Source organism: Herpailurus yagouaroundi, unplaced genomic scaffold (genome assembly GCF_014898765.1).
Source record: "Herpailurus yagouaroundi ecotype Mexico unplaced genomic scaffold, PumYag 28, whole genome shotgun sequence".
NCBI classification, from domain to species: Eukaryota; Metazoa; Chordata; class Mammalia; order Carnivora; family Felidae; genus Herpailurus; species Herpailurus yagouaroundi.
This window is the reverse complement of record NW_024412376.1, coordinates 3,339,640-3,357,667: the sequence shown is the minus strand read 5'-3', so window position 1 is coordinate 3,357,667 and position 18,028 is coordinate 3,339,640. Positions and strand designations below refer to the sequence as shown.

At 45.0% G+C, this 18,028-nt stretch overlaps 1 long non-coding RNA gene across 1 annotated transcript in view; it reads right to left on the bottom strand.

Annotated features, from left to right (window-relative positions):
• Window positions 1-4,876: 4,876 nt before the first annotated feature.
• Window positions 4,877-18,028, bottom strand: part of LOC121015376 (uncharacterized) — a 47,687-nt gene continuing 34,535 nt past the window's right edge. The window contains exons 2-3 of the long non-coding RNA XR_005783814.1: window positions 12,490-12,825; window positions 4,877-5,646 (exon numbers count right to left, since the gene is read on the bottom strand). This is a non-coding gene — a long non-coding RNA (uncharacterized LOC121015376). The remainder of the gene's footprint in view (window positions 5,647-12,489; window positions 12,826-18,028) is intronic.

Sequence of the window (18,028 nt, the reverse complement as noted above, 5' to 3'; positions counted from 1 at the left end):
AACTAAGGTCCACAAGCTTTCCAAGTTCACAGAGTGCAGCCTTGTCTCTTAGAACCATACGCCACTCTCTCAGTTGTAAATTTTTTTATTTTAACATTAGCTAAAACTTCCAACAATCTCGTTTGCTGTCCAGAATATGATAAGTAATGCAACGCTCAAGACTGCTGGCAAGGACAACATGTTGTGTGTTAACCACATAGCATGTCTTCGTTTGAGTTTTCCCCCAAACCAGCCTCTGAGACAAGGATTTAAGTGCAAGTAGTTGATTCCAGAAGGGATGGAATGGAAGGGACATCAGGAAACTGGGAGGGCATGGGGAGGTGAGACAGTGATAGGAAGAAAGCCCATGAAGGTGGGGCAGTTTCTCATCTCACTGGAACACCCTAGATTGGACCCACTGGAAGCCAGGTAGCTGGGTTAATTACTCCCAGCTCCCACCCCTCCTCAAACATACTTGCTCAGGGGGCTGATGACTGAGCAGCATGTCCAACCTGCCAGCCAGGCTGCTAGCTGTGTTTCTTCAGACACAGCACCACGAGCAGAACATGGATAGGGGGAAGGTCCGGGCTGCAGGCAGCCTCTTTATCTCTAAGGTAGATGGAGGGGCATTCACAGACTCTCTCCCTAGCACTGTGTAGGCCATGAAATGCAAAGCAGTGTAAGGCATAATGCCTGATCTCAGGTCCCTGCAACAGGGAAGGACCTTTGCAATCATCTCACCAGAGGTTGGCAAGTATTTCCTGTAAAAGGCCAGATAGTAAATGTTTTGGTTTTGTGGGCAGTACGGTCTCTAGCGGGACTTCTCGGTTTTGCTGCTGTCATTGGAAAGCAGCTGTAGACAATATATCAAAAAATTGAGTGTGGCTGTGTTCCAAGGAAACTCTATTTACAAAAACAGGGTGGTGGTGGGGGGTTGGATTTGGCCCCAGGCCATAATTTGCTAACCCCTAATCTAAACAAATCTTTTTATTTTAGCATCAAGGAAACTGAGACCCACAAACCTGACAACTGCTCAGGGTCACAGTTAGGGACTTGCTTTTGAGCAAGCTCAGGTTGTGAGTGAAGAAGCTTTCAGTCTAAAACAACCCAGGACTCTTTCAGTCCTCAAATTGCTTGTGTTTCAACCAACAGAGCCAATCAGAACTTAGTGTCATCGCTGGGGAGGAGTTGAGCTAAATGCACAAAACAAGACCTTTGACAATATGGGGCAGTACAGAGAAGCCAATCACGCTGTGTAAGACAGGTCTCCAAAAATCTCTGAGGTCTCCCCTAAAATGCAGTGCACATGGTTTCATGCACACACGATTTTGGATATCTTCTGCTTTTGCCTTTAGATCCAGTTTCCACTCATCTCCACCCTGCTCTAAGCCCCTGGAGAATGAACTATATGAACCACAACAGCAAGCTCCCATCCTCTGACTTCCTGTTGGGTTCACCAATGGCAGACACAGGGGGAAAAAGTAAGATCAGGAAATTTACTCTCTTATCTCCCTCCCTGTGGGGTCACCACCGACTGGCTGCCTCCCTCTACCAGCTTCCCACAAGCTGGTTCTGATACCGTTTCCTGCCCTAGTTCCTTCAAGCTTCAGGATGGTTAAGGCATCCCCTGATGCCAGTTCTGGGGTTCTACATTATCTCTCATCCCTTCCCTACTTTATTCCCACACCTTTGTAAGAGACCCTGTATTAAATATCCCTCAAATTACCCTATTTCAACGTGCCACCTGTTTACCATTGGGCTCCTGATGGCCAAGATATAACATGTGTCAAATGAATGTCAAAGGCAGTATGTGCTATGGAACTTTGGAGGGAAAGGAGAATCCTCTCCTGGTTGGTTGAACAGAGAATGCTGAATGGGGCCTTGAAGATGAGCTGAAAGACATGCATGAGGAGGCCATGTCTGGAGGCAGAGGACTATGGTGGTATGTGTGTGGCAGCGGTCAGCTTCAAATCCTTCCCTCGGCCTCAGCAAAAGCAGGAAGCCCAGGAAATTAGTCCAGATCCCTTGAAAAGGCAAAAAGAACCTGCACTCCAAATGGGGAAAGAGTCTACCCCACAACCTGCCAGCTTTTGCCGCAGAGCTGCATGAGGAAATTAATCAGAGTTGCCTCATAGAGTGGGAGAGAGCAGGCATGCTCCCAGTGGGCCCCCAGTCCTCACCACAGACTTCTAGTCAATCCCAACATCTGTGGAGCAGTCAGGGAAAGGTTGCAATTCTTCCCAGCAGGGTGTGGGGTCAGATTCAGGGCCTGGTGTCACTGACAAGTCCTGCCCTGCCTTTGGGGCCAGACCCAAGGTCCTAGGCAAAGAGCCAGAAGCTGGAGAAACCTGCAAGAAACAGTGGTTGCCAGGCCCCAGAAAAAAGGTCCTTCTCTCTTGATGGACTATACTGGGAAGAAAGCTAACATCTTGGACACAAGAGAGCAAGGCATCACAATCATGACCCCCATCCCTTCTCCCAGTACAAGCACAGAAACACTGAAAAGGAAAATACACACAGACACATAGACACTTTCAAAAGCCAGGACTCGTCATTCCCAAATGGATTACATGGCCAATTTAGCAGCCTCATCATGGATTACTTAGGCCCTGTTAGAGTCAGAGCTCTATAAATTGGATGCAAAATTCATGCAGATTTCCTATAGTTTATCAAACTGCTAACTCCCTGAAACCAAAACACAGAGCAAGAATGTGCCAAAGAGCTAAGGAGGGAGGAGATGAAAACTTTCTGAAGTTAACAGTGGATTGAGAACACAAGATTTAGCCCACTGCTCACTCAGCCCAGGGGTATTCTGGGGATGATCTGGTTCTTCTACTTGACCTTGGCCTCCAAGGCAGGAGATGTTGCCCCTGGCTGTTTTTTATGGATTCATTATGCTCTAATGTCTTTTTTTTTCTCTGCAGAGATTGGTGTTTTGAATCCATGCTGACTCTTGAGCTCTCTAAATTTACTACCTATGAAAGAGCAGTACTTCCTTAATTTGTAATTCCTCCAAAAGTGTGCCTAAATTGGGTATTCTGGAAAGTCTCTCTTCTGTCTAATCCCACTCATCAGCTAATTAGACTTAGGTCATTTTGCTTTAGAATCTCATCCGTCCAATTGACATATGTTTGCAAAGCATCTACCGTGTGCCCAGAAGTAGATTCTCTGACTCCCTGCCACTCATTCCTTGGATTGTTTTGATTGTTCTTCCCTGTTTTTCCTCTTGACTTAACCATCTAAGTAGCTTTATTGGCCTGCAAAGGTGACATGAAAGTACCACCCTCCTTTCTTCACATACGAACCATGGTGCAGAGGTATTTTACTCTCAAGGGACTGCTTCAGAGCCGCAGTCTCACAGGGTGGAGGGGAGCATTGTGGTTCACAGACGTGGCCTGTGGTCCCCTAGCCTGGCAGTCTTGGGCACACAGATAAACCACATCAGAGTGGTTTATTAGGAGCCTTCAGCTCCTAATCTGTAGAATGGGGAGGATATCACTTCACTCAAAACCTTGTTGGTAGGTTAAAGAAAAACTCTCACATGTGACATCCAGATCACTTGTCTGCAGAAACACAGCCATTTTTCCTGAAGAAGACACAAAACTGCAGGAGGCAGGCTGGGGTTAGGAAGAAAAGAGTCAGGAATTCTTTGTCCTTCTAACACAATGCGGGTCATGAGGAGAAGACAAAATTAACCTACTGCCAAGTGCAGATTGCCCCACCTAGTTGGAATAACATTATCCTCTCCCCCTGGCCAGTCTTCCTTCAGAGAAACATCATGCTGATGTGCACAGAACAGACATATTTCCAGAGCCACTGGAAGGATTAGACCCTTGCACTCGAATATCAGGTTAACATGCCACATTTAGCTGGTGTTATTTTATGGAATTATGGAAGATGTGTCAGTTTTTTCAGTGTTTACCCTCCCTCTGGCCTAAGAAGTAATTTCCTTCTAGACATGGATGCGAATGTGGAGGCTGAGGGGTACATGTGGTGTCCTACTGAGAATAAAATTCTTGCTAAGCTCAAGAGGCTCAAAACCTCTTGAGATTTTGAGATCCTTGAGAAGGATCCCTGGTTGGAAGCTGTGCAGAGGAGCCTAGATCTGGGAGGGTGTTAGGGAGGGACCCCACAGGGGTAGACTCACAAGGGGGGCAGAGCACCCCAAGATGCTGGGGAGAGGATTTGGTCCCTCTTGTGCCCCCATCAGTGGAATCTGCAGTGACCAACTTGGACCCCACACTTGTTCTCCACAAGTTTGCTGGCAAATGGCTTATGCTCTGTGCTCCCCTTGGGGCCATGCTTCTTTTTTAAGGAATCAAAAATTTGAAACCTTCCAGAATCCCTGTGTGGCAGGTGGTGGCAGTTTGGTCAAGGATTCTACTGTGATCCAGTCTGGAACCCGTGCTACTTGTCTGAAATTTAGTACATCCTGACTAAAGCCTTAAACCTTCCTTCTGACAGAACTTGAACTAGAGACTGGCACTTGTCAAAGGCTTTTCTGCTCAAAAATAATTTTTGTACAAGGACAGAGCTGTTGTTCTGAGAAGCTCTGAGCAGGTCTGGAATCTTCTCTCTCACAGGCAGGTTCTATGTAACCAGCCACTCCCCATCCTCAACCCCATCCATCTCTCTGCATCTCTGGGGGACACACTGGCCCCCTCAGACACTCCAACAGAAACCAGGAAACAGTGGACAGGACCTTTGGGGCAGTGCTATGAATACCCTCTCTCAGAAAGGATCAGGACAGGCACCGAAGCTGTCTTATCCCATATTTAGTGCTGTTTTCACTTGCTCTTGGAAGCTATTTGGATGTCCCTCTGCATTCCTGGAGATCTTCAGAAGTTTTCCAAAGATCCACCTCCTTTTTCTTTATTTCACAAGGTATTCAGAGCCCCCAGCCTCCTCCCCCACTCCCATGAGCCCCTGTCCTCAGCACTTTCCCTTGCCATCCTCCTCCCCAGACACACTACCCATGCCCTTTGGGGCACACTCGGCCCTTTCCCAGATCTGCTGGTGGTGTCCTGGCCCTTTGGAGAGATCCTCACAGCAATTCTCCCTCTGGATTCAGGACCACCTCAGCATCAGGACCATTCTGACAGGTGTGGTGCAAACACTGCTCAGCATTAGGTAAGAAATATTAGAGGTTGAGGGAGTATGTATCCAATCAGTAAGGTTCACTGAACATGAATTCCTTGCACAGTACATCGTGAGGTTCTGTGAAAGAACAGAAAATATGATCTTCAATTCCTGCTTTCAAGAAGCTCAGTCTGATCGTGCTGATTCTCTTTCACTCTGCAGACACTGGGAGCTGTTTCAGGTAGAAGGGCTCTGTGATTTAGGGATTCGGTCTTCATTACCCTTTTATCAAATAAGGACAGAGAGATTTCCACAGGTGACAGCTTATTCAGGGTCCCAACCGGGGGAACATGGTAGGCTGTGATGCAAAGTCACTGTGTCTGACCCAAAGCCCAGTGCCCTTCCCACCCAATCGGACTGGAACATCATTACCAGGATGGGATGTTTAGACCTGAGTTCACATTTGTTGGGACTTGCAAGTTGAGCGGTAATGTAATAAAAGTAGCTGTTCCTGGAAGAGCTTCTGGAATCCATGTATGAGATGGACTGGGAAGAGGAAGAGTAAAGATTGAGTCACCATCTAAGGAACTGTTAAAAGAATCAATATGATTAGGTGACTTAGTGCTATAAATCCTCTTCCAGGACTGTGATACTGTGATTTATAACAATAATTATATATTTGGTCTTCCTTCTGATACAGGCACAGAGCTCCTAACACCCAAATTTCCTAAGTGCTGAAGGCCATAAAGTGTCTTTTGTTATGTTAATGCAGTGACTTTTGGACTGTCCCCAGGTTCCCTTAGGTTGGAGCAGATTGCTGGGGAACCAACCATGTGATTGGAGGGTTGCCTCTTTCAGTCCCACCCCTTGACCTCCTGGGAGGGGAGACAGGCTGGAAGTTGAACCTAGCATCAATGGCCAATGATTTAATCAATCATGCCCCTGTAAAGAAATCTCCATAAAAACCCAAAGATCTGGGTTTGGAGAGCATATGAGTTTGTGAACTTGCAGAGATCTGGGGAGTGTAGCACACCCAGAGAGGGCGTGGAAGTTCTCTGCCCTTTCCCCATACCTTGCCCTATGTATCTCTTCCATCTGATTTTCCTATTAAAATGACTGGTAGTCTAGTAACTAGAATATTTCTTCTCTGAGTTCTGTGAGCCACTCTAGCAAATTAATCAAACTGGTGGAGGTCATTAGAACCTCTGGTCAATAGCCAGTTGGTCAGAGCACAGGTGACAACTTGGACTTGGGATTGGCATCTGAAGTGGAGTTGAAGGGGGGAAATTTTGTAGGACTGAACGTTGAACCTGTGGGATCTGACATTATGTCCAGGTAGATAGTGTCAGAATTGAGTTGAATTGTGGAATTCAACTTTTGTAGAAGCAAAAAGAATTGCTTGGTGGTGTGGGGAAACTCCCTTTTTTCTCACGCTGGAATCGCTATGAAAACTTCTTAAGGGCAAAGCTAAAATCAGCCTTTTGTCAGAGGATGGAATTGACTTTTCCAAGTGAGCTCACTGAACATCTACTCTCACAGCCCCTAGGGTGAAACTCAATCTCAAGCAGCTCCTTTTGATGCTCTTCTGCCTGCAGACCCAGGTCTGCTGTCCTTATTTTAACAAGGCCACTGAATTGGAATTTCACATTTACTTCTCCTTGCTATCACCCTGTATTCAGAATGAGAATCCTGAGAGGGGTTTCACAGTCAGCCCACACTGTCCACCACTCCGTGCTCTACTCTTTTGATAGTGGAGTTGTGATCTACTCTGTCAGTAGCCCATGATGCTCCTTGATGGCTCCTGCCTTCCTTTCCACACCCCAAGCTGAGCATACTGCTTCACTTCTAGGAACTCATCGCTCACCCAGTGTTTGTTGAGTGCCTGCTCTGTGCCAGGCACTGTTTGGAGCCCTGAGATACATTGATGGCACCAAACACCCTCTACTTCTGGGTTTACCATCTGTGAGAGAGTGACAGGCAGTACTCACTTCAAGTGAGTAAAAATGAAACTACCAGGGGCACCTGGATAGGTCAGTCGGTTAAGCATTTGGCTCTTGATTTCATCTCAGGTCATGATTTCTCAGTTCGTGAGACTGAGCCCCATGTTGGACTCTGCACTGACAGTGCAGAGCCTGCCTGAAATTCTCTCTCTCTCTCTCTCTCTCTCTCTCTTTCTACTTCTCTCTCTTTCTCTCTCAAAATAAATAAATAAACTAAAAAAAAAAAAAAAGAAGAAACTTCCACATCATTCATCACAGGACACTGTGAGGAAAGAACTTTGGCAAGAGGTGGGGAGTACTAGTGAAGGCCTTTTAAACTGGGGGCTGAGGCCTGAATGACAGGGAAGTTTAAGCCTTATGAGAAGCTGGAGGAGGAAACTGCCAGCCAGAGCGGACAGCTCCTGACAGCTCCTGCAAAAGCCCAAAGGCAATAATGACCTTCTGTGTTTGAGTAACATGGAGGCAGACATGATGAGGCAGACTCAATAGCATGAGCAGGCCTAATACTCAGCCAGTAGGTTCTACTGCCCAGGTGCTTGTTTTTTGATTAACATCTGTTCTGATTGGCCAATTGTCCATTCTAATTGGATAGGTGTATGAGAACCAGAGAGTGAAAATTTTCAGTATCATCATGTGACGTGACCTGAGGTCAGAGAGGTAAGGGGAGCCTGGGTGACAGTCAGCTTAAGCATCTGACTCTTGATACTGGCTCAGGTCCTATCTCATGGTCCTGAGATTGAGGCCCAAGTCTGGCCTGCACTGAACGTGGAGCCTGCTTGAGATTCTTTCTCTTCCTCCCTCTCTGCCCCTTCCATGCATTCTCTCTTTCTCTCTCTCTCTCTCTTTCTCTCAAAATAAAAAAAAAAAAAAAAAGGGAGGGGTGAACAGGGTCTTGTGGGCCATAGCAAGGAATTTGGATTTTATTCTAGATTTAGTGGGGACTTCTAAGCAGATGAGTGAAGTAGACTACTCATATTTTTAAAAATAGTGTGAGCTGCTATTTGAAAATTGATTGGGGGACAATATCTCCTGTAGTTCTGATAGATGAAAATATTTTGAGTCATGGCAGTGGGTATGGGGAGACGGGGGCATTTAGGGTATGTCTTAGAGATAGACTTGGTTGTTCTTAATAATGTATGGGAGGTGGGGGGCAAAAGAATGAGAAATTAAGGACCCCTATGTTTTTGGCCTCAGGAACTACATGAACAGTAATTTCATTTGCTAAAATTGGGCAGAATATGGCAAGGGTAGGTCAATGAATGTTTTTAAATAAATAAAAATTATCATTGATTGGCCTTACAAGAAACTCTGTGGTTTGTGGAGCACAGCAAGCAGCCCATACTGTTATACTTTAAGCAGGTTAAAGTTGTATAATCCTAAACAGCAGGGTTTCATCAGTCTCTTGGCTCCCGTGCCCACCCCACTGCAGATTTTCACCAGCAGGGTCTAACCTCAAGGATTTTCCATGGTGCACAGAAGACTTGTCCAGATTTGTACTAATGGGGACAGTGTGTCCTAATGGTGGTAGTCAGGAGTGGGAACTGTTCTCTGCTCCCAGCCTGTAGCAATTACAAACGGCAGGGCCACCAGGGACCTAGGGTCTGCAGCTGGTTACAAAAGAACATCTCGGATGAGGTCTCAAAGTTCGGTTCTTTTCCCTTTCACTGTTTTTTTTTTTTCCAAAAGGACTAGATGAATTTAGTTCCAGGTCAACCTGTCCTTTTACTCTTTCAGCTTATCAACCTTCTGTTTCTCCCATCCCTTTTATCTCTGCTACAACAAGAAGATCCTGCTTTGAGCTGTGCATTCCAATTTGCAAAGTTCCTTTCTGTGCATCATTTCATTTGATCTTCTCAAGTAAAGAATTTCCATTTTACAGATAAAAACCTGAAGCTCAGGGGCTATCACTTGCCAAAGCCATAAAAATAGAACCCATAATTTTCCCTCAGATATCCCTTCCTCCAATTTACTCCATACCAATAATTGGATCTACCAATTACTCAATGATCTGTTCCAGAAGCCTGGATGATGCTTTTGACACTGCCTCTTCCCCAGCCTTTATCTCACCAATTGCCAAATCCTGTTATCTTTATCTCCTAAATATTCTTCTCCATCTCCACCATTGGGACTACCATCTAGGTCACATATCTTTTCCTGGAACTGATAAAAGAGTCTCCTATCTGCTCTCCCAACACCACTCTTTTTTTTTTAATATTTATTTTATTTTTGAGAGAGAGAGAGACAGAGAGGTGGGGAGGGGCAACAAGAGAGGGAGACACAGAATCCAAAGCAGCCTCCGGGCTCTGAGCTATCAGCACAGAGCCTGATGTGGGGCTCAAACTCACAGACTGCGAGATCATGACCTAAGCTGAAGTCAGATGCTTAACCAACTGAGCCACCCAGGCACCCCTCCCAACACCACTCTTTCCCTACTTCTGTCCATCTTTCATACTATGTTGAAAATTGTTGCATAAGTACAAATCTGATCGTGTCATTCCCTAATTTAAAACTACTTACAAAATCCCAATTATTAGTAGTAGAAAAGAAAAGAAAAAAAAAGAAAAGAAAAGAAAAGAAGAAAATGCTTGACATTGCTCCCAAGCACTTCATGGTTGAGCACTGCCAACCATTTCATCATCAACTGCATCTTCATCCCCTAACTCTTAGCTTCCATCTCTTTCTCCACATTCCAGCCACATTGACCTTCCTTCAGTTCTTCAAGTGTTCTAACCATTTCCAACCTCAAGACCTTATGCTTGCTGTTTCCTTGCCTGGAATGTTCTTCCATTCAGTCCAACATCACTTTATTTAATTTCTACTCAGGCTTTGGGTGTCAGCTTAAATGTTCTTTCCTCAGAAAAACCTTCCTCAATCCTCCAGATGAGGTCAAGTTGTTCTCTTAAATATTTTCATATTTCCTCATATTTCTCCTTCATGACACATATCACACTTAGAATTCACTTATTATTTATGTAATTGTAAAAGTTACCCATTGCCACAAAAATAGTGCCTGGCAAAATTCAGTGACTTCAAACAGCAATCATATTTTCATGGATTTGCAAATCAGTTAGTTGTGGCAGATTGTGTGTGTGTGTGTGTGTGTGTGTGTGTGTGTGTGTGTGTGTTGGGACAAAGAGCAATACTAAGGAGCTTAGTTCATATATGTTTGAAAATCCAGAGTTTTAGTTCTAGTTCCAGTTCTAGTTCTAGTTCTCTGAGTCTCTTGACTTGAAATCCTAATTTATGTTGTATGTTTTTGCCCAAAAAGTATTTACTTTGCCACATTCACCTCTGCTACACCACATGCCATTCACTACTACCCTTCCAATAGAGTGGCATTGCAATAGAGACTGTGATGGTTAATTTTACGTCAACTTGACTTGGCCATCTGATGCCCACATACTTAGTCAAACATTATTCTTAGTGGGAGGGTGTTTCTCAGTGAGATTAGCATTTAAATTGGCAGATAGAGTAAAACAGATTGCCTTCTCTGATGTGGAGGCCTCATCCAATCCTCTGAAGACCTGAATAGAACAAAGTTGCTGTTCCTCTCCGGAATAAGAGAGAATTCCTTCTGCCTAAGAGCCTTCAAACTGGGAAATCAGCTTTTTTCTTGCCATCAGAAACTGAAACATCAATTTTTCCTGGGTCTTGAGCCAGGTCTCGGACTGGAACTACACCATCAGCTCTCCTGGTTGTCAGGCATCTGGACTCAGACTGGAATCACATTGTCAACTCTTCTGGGCGTCCAGCTTATAGATTCACCCTATAGATCTTAGGACATGTAGGCCAATTTACTAAAATAAGTCCCTCTCTCTCTCTGTCTATAGACACACATACACACACACACACACACACACACACACACACACACCTCCTATTGGTTCTGTTTTTCTGGAGATTCCTGACTAATATAATGACCATCTCAGTTTGTGGTGATTCAGAGTTTGGAATATGTGAAGTGTGTAGGATGGATGATGGGTTTTGTTAGGCACATCCTTGGTGAGGGACAGAGACCCAATACAGATGGGCTAGCCATCATTACTGCAAGTCTGGCCCTGTCTAGTCTGTTTGTGTTAATATCAGGCCTCACAAAAAGCAGGATGCCTGACACAGGGTTGGGCTAAGCACACTGGAAGTGGGTGAAGTTTATCTGGTGGCCTATCCTTCTGGATCTCTTCTCACCAATTTTTCTCTGCATGTGTACTGCCTGAAACACTTAAGAAGAGAGAGAGAGTTCTGGAAGACAGGAAATCCTTGAAAATCTCAGGAATAATCACTTAAAGTAGATTCTGGTATTGTGTCATGTTCATGGACAAAGGGCATGCTTTGGGAAGCAGGGTCTTCCTCCAGGCCACACAGAAGGCAGGTCTTGTGCTCCAGGTTTGTCATTGTGGATATGGATGACCTTGAGCCACACACGGTTCCCTCAACTTAGCTGTTCGTTTGAATGACCTGGTCCTATATAAAAATATACCAATGGCTTGAAAAAGAAGAAAGAACCTTCCTGAAGCTGCAGCTGTCAGGAAGGGTCATGTTTTCTGTACCCTGGCGGGAGATTGATCTGTAACTCTTGCAAAACTCCCAACAATTTAGTCTTAAATTGCTCTGAAGTGGGAGCACCTGGGTGGCTCAGTCCATTAGGTGTCCAACTTTTTATTTCAGTTGGTGAGATTCAGTCCCCCATCAGGCTCTGTGCTGACAACATGGAGCCTGCTTGGGATTCTCTCTCTCCCTCTCTCTCTGCCCCTCCCCATGCTCTCTCAAAACAAATATAAATAAATAAATAAATAAATAAATAAATATTTTTAAAACATTGATCTAAAGTGAAATTCTATATTCCCTATCTTTGGCCTTACTTTCTTCTAGTCAATATTTATTCTACCATTTCCAGGATGAAGATTATTCTCTTTAGTGGAAAAGACATGGTAACTAAAACTAGCTCTGTGCTCTCATAAGGTAGAGTAGAAAAAGGAAGATTATACTAACAATAGTAGAGTTGGGTTCTGGTCCCACTTAACCACTAACTTCTCAGCTCTTTGACCTTCTTAAGGCACATAAACTCACTGCACACCGTGCATAAACTGTGCACCAGCAAGGGAAGGGCAGAGCCAGGGAGAGAGAGAGAATCCCAAGCAGGCTCTGCACTGAATCGGGATTCAGAGCCCGATGCTAGGCTGAAACTCACCAACCATTTGATCATGACCTGAGCCAAAGTCAAGAGTCAGATGCTTAACCAACTGATTCACCCAGACACCCCAGCAGCTGAGGCTTTTATCTGGCAATGCCCAACATCCTCTTCCTTTCATTTCTCCCACAGTTCCCACAAGATAGTGTTCAGCCCTGGTAGAGAGAATTAAAGCCAGTGCAACCATTCCCACATGATCTATCCCATCTTTCAAAAGTTGAAAGAGATTGAGGCAAAACTCACACAGGTTGGATTTTCAGCAGTCTCCCCCATTGCTTTTTCAGTGTAGAGGGAAATTTCAACACTTTAATACTTCATGTGAACACAACCATGGCAAGATCCACATCCACATCCAGCTTTTTGTTGGGATTTCTCTGTGCTAATCGATGAACTCTGTGCACAATTTAGCGTTGTCCAGCCTCATTCAGCAAGCACAGTCAGCCCAGTGCTAATAACGCCCTTGACGGCACTTCTGTAGCATGCTTCCATTGCCTCTTAAGCCGTTACCCCTCTTCTTCATTCTGGAGCCCCAGTTGCTTATGATTACTGTCATTGTCCAGAGAAGCACAAGAACTTTGCCTGGAGGGAAGAAAGAAAGAACAAAGTGTGCAGTGCTAAAGGAAAGGGGGGAGGGAGCGAAGGAGAAAACTGAAAGAGAGCAGAGGTTTGGCTGGAGCTAATGCTCTGGGGGCGGTGGCTAACAAACTCCCTGAGCCCGCGAGCAATGGCAACAAAGGAAGAAAGTGCATCCAGCTGGCTAAGTGGCCCTAGAAATCAAGAAAACTCTGGACCCATTGGTACTCAAGAGTGACCTTTAGGGTAAAGAAAAGAGAAAGGACCTTCCATCAGCCAGGCCTAATGAAAGAGTAACAGCCTCTGTTTAACAGATGGAGGGAAGAGAGTGAAGAACTCTGGACATCAATCTCCAGGGTGTGGATGAAGAAAACAGTCAATCCTAGAGGAGCAGAACAGGTCAGGAACCACACGGAAGTCCATGTGGACAGCTCAGAAATGTTGCCTTTGGGTGGAGAGGGGATTAAACAGACCCAGTAGCTCTGAAGCTCTGTAGAGGTAGAAGTGATAAATCTTTGCTCTGCAGAGTTTGGTCGAGTCCATTCATGTTTTCCAGATAAGTGAGTAAGGGAGAGATTGGTGCTAAGACAGTACAGAATGCCCAAGGGGGTCTTCCATTTCTTTGTCTTAGAGGCTCAAAATAAATATTAATGACATTTGAAGTGAGCCTGAAGTTACCCTGGTTTGAGCTTTGTTTAGGCCAAGGACAAATATTTGAACGAGCTTACACCAGAACATTGAACTGGAAATACTTCTGTCTATTTCAGATTTAAAACCACCCTCAGAATTAGGTTCATGTTTAGCAGGAGAAGGAGGTGGTCAGGGGTAGTAACTCTTTTCTTTGGATATGATGCAGCCTTCACCTCTGCAGAAAAAATAATTGCTTCCCTTACAACGCCTCCCATTTAAAATCTAAGATCTGATGAGAATAGAGGCCATCTATAGCTTCCTCTACTACTCAAGAAAAAGAGAGGCAGAAACCCCTATCCCCTAGTCAAGGTGTGAGGTTAGACAGAAGTCTTGGAAAACGGCCCAGATGGACTGTGGCATGATGAGAGAGACTTGCAGATAATGCGGGACATTTATAGGCATTCTTTCCAGAGGGGCTGCCTTCCCAGGCTCTGCCCCCTCTGACTTTGAGAGTGAGGTAAGTCCCATTCTCCACTCTAATCAAGTACTATAATCTTCCCATTAGTCTAGCGCTTCTCAAAACTCTGGAGAAGCCTGTGACATGATATCTGTGTCTTGGGTGACCAGAAGTACCACCATTTTTCCCAGAAGCTGGATGGACCTAAGGAATAAAAGCAAATCCCTCTGTGAGCTCTCTCATAGCCACACAAATATTTTACATGTGAAATCAGATTAAAAATTTAAAAACATGGCTGCTTTGAAAAAAAAATACTTTTCAAAAGGACAGTCCTTCTGTGTTATGCTGGGGAAGGTGCAATGAAGGTAAGAGGCTGTCCTACATATATGAGTCTTGGTTGGAAGAGGTTAGGGGCTGATTGAAGGGCAAGCAAGCTTCTCTTGGGGCTTGTAAACAATACGAATTTACTCCACAAATCTTGGGTACAGCAACTACTCATTTCTTTATTTCTCTAAATGAACTTACATCTGACTCAGCCTCTTAAATCAGCTTAACTTCAAATCCTTTTGGGTCATTAAAAAAACAAAAACCAGGATTTATATGATCCAAGAAACAGGAAGTACTTCCTGCCTTCAGTACCTGCTGGTCATCAGGTTGATGCTCAGAGTCCAAGCCAGTGCGGTCCCTTCCAAGACTGCTCCAGTCCCCCTCCCCCAAGCCAAGAAAGAAGCCCCAGGAACCCTTCATAGTTCTGAAGTACATGAACTTCTTGTTCACCCCAGACATCTCCACATTCATTCTGTCCAAGGTCCTGCCACTGCCTGCCACTGTGTACAGGCAGAGCACGGGTCTTCACTCCCAAGGATCCCAAACACCCCTCCTTCTTCCACTCTAGGCATCTTTTCTTGGTTTAGGCAACCCCTCCCTTCAACCTGAGAGATCCCACTCTGGGATAAGCCAACTCCTCCCCTGCACAAGCCCATGCTTGTTTCTCCCTTGGGGCAAGAGAAGTCTAGCTCTCCAGAGCACAGAGTCCTGACTGTCCTCAAAGGAGGTGGGAAATACCACTCATTCTTTCAGAAGGCTCCCCTAGGCTGGAAAACAACAGGGAATGAATTCCTCAGTCAGGCTGTACAGCCATGCACTGTATAAGGGAACTGCCTACTCCTGCCCCAGCAGTGATTTCCTGGCCTCCTTGTGCCTATAATTTGGGGAGGGAAGGAAGCCTGGGGTCTCAGCTCTATTCTCCTCATGTTCATTACAAAGTCACTGACTCCAAGAAGCAGGGAAGGCTGGATGCAGTCAGGGCCCTTCTCCCAAGCCCTGGGAGAATGCCTTTGCTGGGAGGAGGTGCCTTTTCCTAATTCACACAAAAGCACTGTGTAGGCAGACAGGGAGCAGCCCTGGACCCATAAGTCTGTATGGCCCTCAGGTGTCAGGGGCTGACTGCCCTGGACAATGTAGACGAACTCCCCAGGGCTCTGTGAGATTTAGACTTAGCACAGGAGTTTCACCAGGAAAGAAGAAATGGGAAGAGACCTGCCCAGCCCAGTAGTCTGACAGGATGGGAGAGAGCCAACATGCTTGAAGGATGTCACCCACCCCAGCCATCTCTGTGGTGGGTCAGGCCAGGCCAAAAGAGAACACTTCTCCCTTGGATTGTCTTTTCCTGGAAAGCTTTTCTCCAGCTGGGCCAGCATGCTCAGCATGCTTGGAAAACCCTGAAATAGGAACTGAGAAACCTGGGTTGTTATCTCCTTCAACCAACTTTGGAAAACAATTTTTCTTCTCCAATCCTCAGTTTCCCCATCTCTAGAGTACCAAGTCCCACACAGAGTAGTTGGACAATCACATGAAACAAGATGGATAAAATCGATATGAAAAATACAAAGAAGTACACAAACACAAAATAACAGAGCGGCGCTGTTATGTTTAAGGGTCCTGTCCTCTTCTTTCACTCTGATCTTTGCTCCTGTAATAGGTCCGACACAAAGAGAGAGTGAAGGCATCCATAAGGAAGCTATAGGAACTATTTGTTGATGCGAAACCAAAAGTCCCCCATTTCAGCTTGACAGGAGAATATAAATGAGTTCCTCCACTCTCTCAAAACTCCGAACCCCAGTTTCCAGGAGCTTCAGACAATTTGTCTATTTGGGCTGAGTCTTGTGGTGATCCTTTCCCCATCTGTCTGGAGCCACCCAGGGACAGCAGCCCATGGGGGCTGACCCTCCAGAAGCCTTCATCCTTCCCAGTCACATCTGGGCCATGTGCCCAGCTTGGGGGAGAAAAGGATCTGGGAGGAGGGGTGTTAACACAGGGACCTGGAGGCAAGAAGGAAGGACAGCCAACCATTGGTGCCCCCTCCAGAGAAGACTTGGACTCTAAAAATAGTTTCATGATGTCAACCCCAGAACAAAGGCTTCTTTGGCTTCAGGAGTAAAAAATTTCACTTTGGAATTCGACTGAAGGCTTTGTTACAAATACTTCATATGACAGAACCTATTAATATCTCTACCTAATTGCTCCCAGTTTTGTAATCTCTGTGGCAGAAATTCCAGCCAGGTAAATTAGGGGGAGTGGATTTGCTCTATCGGGGGCCCCCCAGGTTCCTGTAAATCAAGTCCTGTTGGCATTTTACCCAGCTCAGCAGCCTGTTGCTGTAACATGGTCTAAAGTCTCCTTCACCAGCCCAACCTATTGGCTTCTGATGTTGGGGAAGACAACAGGGAATTAGGGAGGGAGACAGAAAGAAATGCACTTCATGTTAAAATGAGGCAGAATCTCAGACAGCAAGCATGTTTTAGTGAATTTGCTTCTGGCTGGATGCAAGGAGTTGCTAAAAGCTCTGGTCCTATGCTTTATAAAATGTATCAATCAAAATCTTCCCACTGGCTTTTCTTAGTGAAGCTCCAGGCCTCAGGTGGGATTGTCAGCTTCTCTCTTCTCCCACAGGAAAACCCAAGACCATCATGAGCAGAAATGATGGAAATTGAGAATTCAGAAAATGGTGGCAGGAGCATTTGACCCATAGCTCTGGCCCAACAGTACACTTCCAGAGAGAAAATTCCTTTGAATTTATATCTGTAAGGGCCTCCACAAATATAAAAGCTTTATTAAAATGAATATGAATCATTTCCTCCATGCACCACAGGTTAGGGCTAGGTGACTGAGGATCATCTAACACCTGTTGTCCCAGTAGTCATCTGAAACAGCTAATATCAGTGAATGTAAATGATATTAAAGTTTAAGAATATTTCCAGAGTTGAGGGGGAAACAGACTACTCCCACCCATACATAGATTCAATGGCAAGTTACACACGAGCAGAGCAGAATGCATGCTCAACCTGGTCAAGCACTGTTCTTTAAATGAAGATGGAAATTCTCTTTCAAGATCTTATTCTTCTGTTGGTTTTTGTGTATTTGCTTGCTGACTTAGTTTCTTCTCTAATTAATTATTTTTAATGCATTAACTGACTCATTCATCAAGAAGTTTTTGAGGGACTCTTCGATTCCAGCTTCTATACTAAGTGCTAAGAATTCAATGAAGAGCAAAACTGGCAAGAATTCCTATGCCTCTGGTACTTACAGTCCAACTGGGTGGGGGCTGGAGAGAGAGCAGAGATCTTCAGAGGATGTGATGAGGTGCTGCATTGTATGTGATGGCTTTTTGCTTTGGGGTTTGACTTTTGTTGTTGCTGTTGATATTGCTGCTGCTGTTGTTGTTAATTGCTGTTGCTGCTGCTGTTGTTGTTTGGAAGATGAGCATCTGAAAATGGTGGTTTGGGATATAGTTCTTTAAACTATAAGTTTTACTTGTTTCAATGACATCTCAGACTGTAACTAAAAGCTCCTCTTGGCTGAAACCACTCTAATGATCTAGTCCAAATTGTTTGGAAACGTCAGGAAGATGAGTGCATAAGCTGCTGTCACCAATGTTAAGTCAGAGCTCACAAATAACCGGCCAATGACCTCTGATGCTGCACTCCCATGTGCTATGGTGCTGTCTTCTTTGCCAGACTCTGCAATGGTCCCTGTGGATCATTAGTCTGGTGATTGCCCCAAATAGATGTCTCTTCTTTTGAGTAATGACATTGTCCTGGGGACTGAGCTTTATGTACTCTG